The sequence below is a fragment of the Heterocephalus glaber genome, unplaced genomic scaffold (genome assembly GCF_053883595.1).
Source record: "Heterocephalus glaber isolate CG9 unplaced genomic scaffold, H.glaber_assembly_v1.0 deba00001608, whole genome shotgun sequence".
Classification (NCBI taxonomy): Eukaryota; Metazoa; Chordata; class Mammalia; order Rodentia; family Bathyergidae; genus Heterocephalus; species Heterocephalus glaber.
The window spans coordinates 24,975,999-24,982,863 of NW_028258379.1; the positions used below are offsets into that span (position 1 = coordinate 24,975,999).

At 38.5% G+C, this 6,865-nt stretch overlaps 1 pseudogene; it reads left to right on the forward strand.

Moving 5' to 3' along the window:
- Positions 1-291: 291 nt before the first annotated feature.
- Positions 292-6,181, forward strand: LOC101714428 (Y-box-binding protein 1 pseudogene; annotated as a pseudogene).
- The last annotated feature ends 684 nt before the right edge of the window (positions 6,182-6,865 follow it).

Here is a 6,865-nt window from a genome sequence, read left to right on the forward strand (position 1 = left end):
GGAATTATCAAAAGACAGCAATTTGGAATGTATTTTAAGGAAACAATGAATTCATTCATGTTCTTCCTCTCATCTCAGAGGCTGTATTTCACTGAAAAATAAACCACCGATCTATTTAAACCCCTGGAAATTGCCTTGCTTTTGCCATCTTATCAAGAAATATGCTACTTGGAGTTCTCTGGGTATGGTGATTTGTGTTTCAGAAGACTAAAAGTTGGTCTGGCTCATCTGTGCATCTCGAGAGAGGGCAGCTTCAATTTTAGGGTTTGATCAGTACGGAAGAGAGCACAGATGAGCTGCTTCTGCAAGCATCCATGGCTGTTCAGTCGCTGCCTTTGCTCTGTCACGAGCACTGATAAAGCAGGACTGACGTCCTTACGAAAAGACTGGCCTCTCAGACCTGCAGAAGAGAAGGTATGGAAACAGTGGTTTCTCTTCCAGTTAAAGTTTAGCTGAATTATTGATTGCCAATTGTGAGACACAAAACAGCTGGCAAATCTATTTGTGATGCCTTTCCTTTGAGTTAGAAGAAGAGAGCTATAAATCCAAAACTGAGAGACTTTCTTTCATCTTTCTTGTGAAATGACCGTGGGTCACTTTAAATCAATTACTAGTGAATCTGTGGTCCTTTTTATTTCTCTCATTGAAAGAGAAAGTGGCATTTTAGGAATTAATTTTTGTCTCTGGCTTACTTTTGCCTAAGCTGCCTATCGGTGACTTCATGTATTTATTTCACAAGGTGATCAGGTATTAAAAGTTTTCTGGATGCTATGACATTTGAGGTAAAGGGATATTAAACCACACAGTGAGTTAAATATATCAAAAGCTCATGTAGATGTTAACAACCAACATAAAAACTACTTAAGAGCAAAATACATTGTATGTGTCATTGTATCTTTATTGTATTTATTTTCTTATAACTCTTCTTACTGCAAAATAGTTTAGAGATGGTATGTACCAAAAGGTATATTCAACAAGACAATTCTCATTAGAATAAAACAGGAAATTAAAGTAATAAACTGAAGAATGATGTAAATGTTCAGCCACAGGGGATGACAGAAGTAATATTATCATACACTTCACTTTTGAATTTTAGCTTCCTAGCAGCTCAGGAAAAATGAATTATATTAATTTTTATCCTACACAAATCAATGCATCATTTCTTTGAAATAAATATCATCTACTGTCATATTCTAAAACAGAAGCTCAGTTTAAGATATGTAATCCCCATGTGAAACAAGTCAGGGTATATTCACAATATATTTAAAAATTAGGACTTTTCAAAATCCTACCAACTACTTACCCCAATAACATGGCAGGATATATTGTAATCAGAATAAGGCTAAGTAAGTAGAATGATTCTATGAGTATCTGTAACTGATATAATGCCAATGTCAAGTGTTTTAAAATATACAATTCAAATATGTATTTCAAATATTACTTAAAGAAGTATCTATAAATATCAGGTAATCTCCCTGAAAGCAAAGATTTTATCTGTTGTTTGTTTGTGTGTTTGTTTCATTTTGTCTTCTATTACACAGTCTTTTGTACCTGGTAAAGGCTATAGTTCATACTCAATATTTAAACAATATATGTTGAATTGAATTTTCTTTTAAAAACAACTTATTTTTGTAATCATCTGCAATACCACAGAATATAAAAACATCCCAGGCAGAATGTTTTCTGAAAAGTTTAATTGTTTCCTATTTCTAAATAGGGTAAGTTCTTCATGCGGCCACCAATAACAGATCAGATGCAAAACGCACCCACAGCTGACTGATTAATCTTCTGAATAAAATTATAAAATATTTTTTGCATTAAAATATGTTTTCTTTGGAGTGTGATTATGTAACTGTGATTTGATTGACAGTAAGTTATTGCCATTAGAGAACTGTTAAATGTTCAGCAAGCTATCCCTGGTTCACAATAGTCTACTATTTTCTGAGGTATTTTCTGGACAGTAGATCCTGTCTTGCTAGTTATTGTGACACAAGAGACTAACATTGTATAAAAGGAAAGTAACATGTCATTGTGTTCAATGTCAGAAAAGACAAAAACTACCTTTAGGTCTTTAATACAGCTATAATCCTTAAATAACTGCAAAACTACCCCCAAGCTATCCTTAAATGGGATTACAGTTGAATACAATTCCAGAAAACTCCAAAGAAACAAAGGATTTCAAACAGAACTAACCTCTACCTGTGTAGCACTTTATTTCATTTGATCTCCATCTCTAACTTATAAGAATACATTAATGGCCCAATTTTATATACAAGAAATCAGAGTCTCATACATATTTGGTTAGAACCATAATAGGAGAAAGTGATATAGAATGTCGTTGGCTTGTTCCAATGGGTAGCCTAGTAATACTGTGGCACGAACAATCCAAAATCTCAATAGAGCAAGTGAACAAGGTTTACTTCTTCCACATATGCATGGACGAGAGTTCTGTTCAACATCATTGTCATCTTCACACTGGGACCAAGACTGACAGAGCAGCTGCAGTCTGGAAAACTGTAGTTAGCTGGTGCAAAAGAAAATACTTTCAAGGATCTCATGTGGCAATTAAATACTCTATCCCAAAGGAGAAACATAATTCATCCACTTCCAACCAACCGGTTTGATAAAACTAGACACAGAACACTACCAACCACAAGATGACCAGGAAATAGAACCCTAAAAAAAATGTACCGAAGAGAATAATGTGCTGGTGTCTCATTTCTCTCTTCTCTATTTTTTCCAGAATGTGCTGTCATACAGAACTCAATTATTTCTAAGAGATCTAAAGTAGTATCTAATGAAGGCAATGCAGAGGATGTCTTGGTTAAATGTGGTGGTGAATGCTCCTGAAAAGTCAGCTTGATGATAGTTAGGATGTGAGAACTAGTTGGCCAAGGGCTTCCACGTGCTATTTTATAGTTTGTGCCCTGCACAAGGGCTTTAGACATGTGTGATGCAATCTAGCCCTCTTAGCTCCCATCCTGACTTAATTTAAACTTGGTGTTTTAACTCTCATAATTCTCTTTTGCCCCATTGTTAAAGTTAGTATAGAAAGAACAAATAATTTAGATACTGCTGGGAAGATGAAACTGAGGCATGTCAGAAGCTTTTCATAACTCATAATAAATTCCTAATAAAATTTGTTCTCATTATTATCAGGTTCATTGTCATGCTCTTCATACAATCAAATAAATAATTCTCTGAACTTCGAACATTTTCTGAAAATATGCTGGTGGAAGTAGGATAACTGGATGAAAGTTATGGAAATATTTGAGGACTCTTGGTTTCCATTTACATTTGGGAATAGCCATATTAACAAACATTCCTACCAACAGTGAACGAGATGATGCTTGTCACTATATCTAAACCACCTCTGCAAATTGAGTGACAGCCTCATCCTTCCTAGAGTGCAACACTCCTGTGACACTCTGGATTCCGATGTTTAGGTAAAGCGTAATAAAGACACACCCGAAAATTTACCTCCTTCAGACCTCTTCCTAGGATCTGTTTGAACCCCTAAAATTGGAAAAGAATAAACTTGGAGAGCTATGCAGGGTGTTAGTAATCTGTGGACCCTCAGAAGATAGCTGACTTGCTCATGTCAAACATAGACAATTATAAACACAAAAATGAAAGTTGCAGAGCACACTCCCTGCTTTCATTTATGTTTATATTTAAGCATTAATAAAATTGTGTACAATAGCATTCAAAAGTGCATTTGTTGGGCTGTTCATTCAGAAGGTATTAACGCAAAAATTAAAAACTCTGTAGTTAAAGCAAAATATCTTCACAGATTTAAACTGGAAGTACCTGAAGTAAAGTGTCAATATTTTCCTTGTTGGTAAAAATCTAAATGAGTCGGTGGTTACACAAGAGGAAGAGGCTGTTTTCACAGTAATTTAATGAATGATTTTCCAAGTTTACAAGCAGAGCCTCTGCTAGAATAAGGTGAGCATATTAGAGGATACAAGCAGAGAAAGAAAATGCTTTAGAAGCATTTTATGTAGGAGCCTGTGTTCAATCTGACCCGCTCAACATAATTACTTCTTCTCTTCAGTTCCCTTTGTTGGGAAATATTCCTGGTGTCCTTTTCCACCATTTTAAAAATGAAACTTTTATCTTAGAGGAAGCAAGCTCTCAAGTGCCAATGCTCCTCAGGTCACTTGTCTGAGTTCACTTTATTTAAACAGCTGTAATTCAAATGATAGACTCACCAAGACTCTTGCTTTGGGAACAATGAGACTTTTGAAGAGCAAGTCCCCAAATGTCAAAACATGTCATATTTAGTCTACACATGAGCTGAAAAAAAAAAGCCCAGAGACTCTACTTGTCATGTAATTTTTAAAAATGTTTCCCTATTTATGTTTAACCATAATCACTCAGATAAGTACCTGTGCTACTAGGATATTTTCAACTGTAAGTATTTTATTCTAGAACATATTACTGATAAACCCTACCTCAGCATGAATGCGCAAACAGAGTGAAATATTTCAAGGATTAAAAGCGTGCAGGCCCATTCACAGAGTCAAGCTCAAAATTTTATATTTTCACGGGTTCTAAAATTAAATCTGCTTCTCTGGATTCTGTATGTGTACATGGATTAATATAACTGATGCCACAGATAGTATCTCAGAAGGCTAGAAGCACGAAGTCTTTGCCTTCCGTCATTCAGAGAGGAAGTGGAAACATCAGAGCCTGAGAAATTGTAGATTATAATGAATGTGTTGATATTCTACGAACATGAGTTTATGTTGGTCCAGTGTTTTGTGTTTTAAATTGACTCTGGCTATTTACAAATCTAGGAACTCAAAACTAGAGCAAAAAAGCAGAGCCAAAGGCAAAAGTCCTCCAAAGGCTTTTCAAACTCAGCTGCAAAACTTTCAATAGTTGCAGAGGAACCATACCCAGGAAACTCTGCTGTTTTCTCTAGGAAATGGAGATGTTCAATAGCCTTTTAGCACTGTCCTACATTAAGGAGCTCATTGAATATAAAATTCTGAGTTCGATTGGTAGCGGGAGTGGAGAGAGGACCCGAGAGAGCCCTGAGCCAGCCCCACCGCCCCGGCAGCCTAGTTCCCAACGCACCCCGGAGGAGCCGCAGCTACCACAGCCTTGAGCAGCGAGGCCGAGACCCAGCAGCTGCCCGGGCCGCCCCCGCCCTCAGCACTGCACATACCAAGCCCTGCACCAGGGCGGCAGCCCGGGCGGCCTCACATCGGAGGCATAAGAAGATCATCGCAAGGAAGGTTTTGGGAATAGTAAAATGGTTCAATTTAAGAAACGGATAAGGTTTCATCAACGGGACTGACACCAAGGAAGATGTATTTGTACACCAGACTCCGTGAAGGAGAATAACCCCAGGAAGTACCTTCGCAGAGTAGGAGATGGAGGGACTGTGGAGTCTGATGTTGAAGGAGCAAAGGGCGCGCAGGCAGCAAACGGTACAGGCCCTGGTGGATCTCCAGTTCAAGGCAGGAAATACGCAGCAGACCGTAAGCATTAGGGCCGCTATCCACGTCGGAGGGGTCCTCCACGCAATTACAGCAGAATTGCCAGAATAGTGAGAGTGGGGAAAAGAAGGAGGGATCGGAGAGCGCTCCCGAAGGCCAGGCCCAACAACCCCGGCCCTACCGCACCGCAGGCAGGCGAAGGTTCCCACCTTACTACATGCGGAGACGCTAGGGGCGGGCGTCGACCACAGTATTCCAACCCTCCCGTGCAGGAAGAAGTGATGGGGGTGCTGACAACCAGGGTGCAGGAGAGCAAGGTAGACGAGCGAGACAGAATATGCATCGAGGTTGTAGACCGCGACTTCGCAGGGGCCCTCGCCAAAGACGGCCTAGAGAGGACGGCAATGAAGAGGATAAGGAAAATCAAGGAGATGAGACCCAAGGTCAGCAGCCACCTCAACGTGGGAACCGCCACAACTTCCATTACCGACGCAGACACCCAGAGAACCCTAAACTACAAGATGGCAAAGAGACAAAAGCAGCCAATCCACCCCCTGAGAATTCCTCCGCTCCCGAGGCTGAGCAGGGCGGGGCTGAGTAAATGCCTGCTTAACATCGCTACCGTCATCCGGTTTGGTCATCCAGCAAGAAGAAACGAATATGAAATTCCAGCAATAAGAAATAAACAAAAGATTGGGAACTGAAGACCTTCAGTGCTTGCTTTTTGCCCATTGACCAGATAACTAGAACTATCTACATTATCTGTGCAGCATGGGGTTTTTATTATTTTTACCTAAAGACGTCTCTTTTTGGTAATGACAAACGTGTTTTTTTTAAAAAGCCTGGTTTTTCTCAATACACCTTCACAGGTTTTTAAATCGTTTCATATCTGGTCAAGTTGAGATTTTTAAGAACTTCATTTTTAATTTGTAATAAAAGTTTACAACTTGAGTTTTTCAAAAAACTCAACAAACTGCAAGCACTTGTTAATAAAGGTCTTAAATAATTTGTAAAAAAAAAAAGAAAAGAAAAAAGAAAAAGGAATATAAAATTCTGGCCAAAATATGGCCAGGATAATATAATTGCAAGCTCGCACCAGGGCAATTGAGATCAATAGTTAGAAGTTTGATACTGAAGATCAATATTTAAAACTTTTGATTTCTCCTGGTGGAAATGTCTATGAGGTCCAAAGTCCAAGCCCTTAGACGTCTTTTCTGTCTTATCTTATTTTTTATCTTTCTTATTCTTCTTCTGTTGAAAAATGGAATATGTTACTGAAAATAAAACTTGAAGGCTTGAAAGCCACCATGGTGCTTTCCAGTAAAGTTAGAGCTGGGGGAAAAATAATGATGAATTTGTTTACTACTTTTCTTTCCACTTAAGACATTAATGGGAATTTTCCAAGTACTACTTCT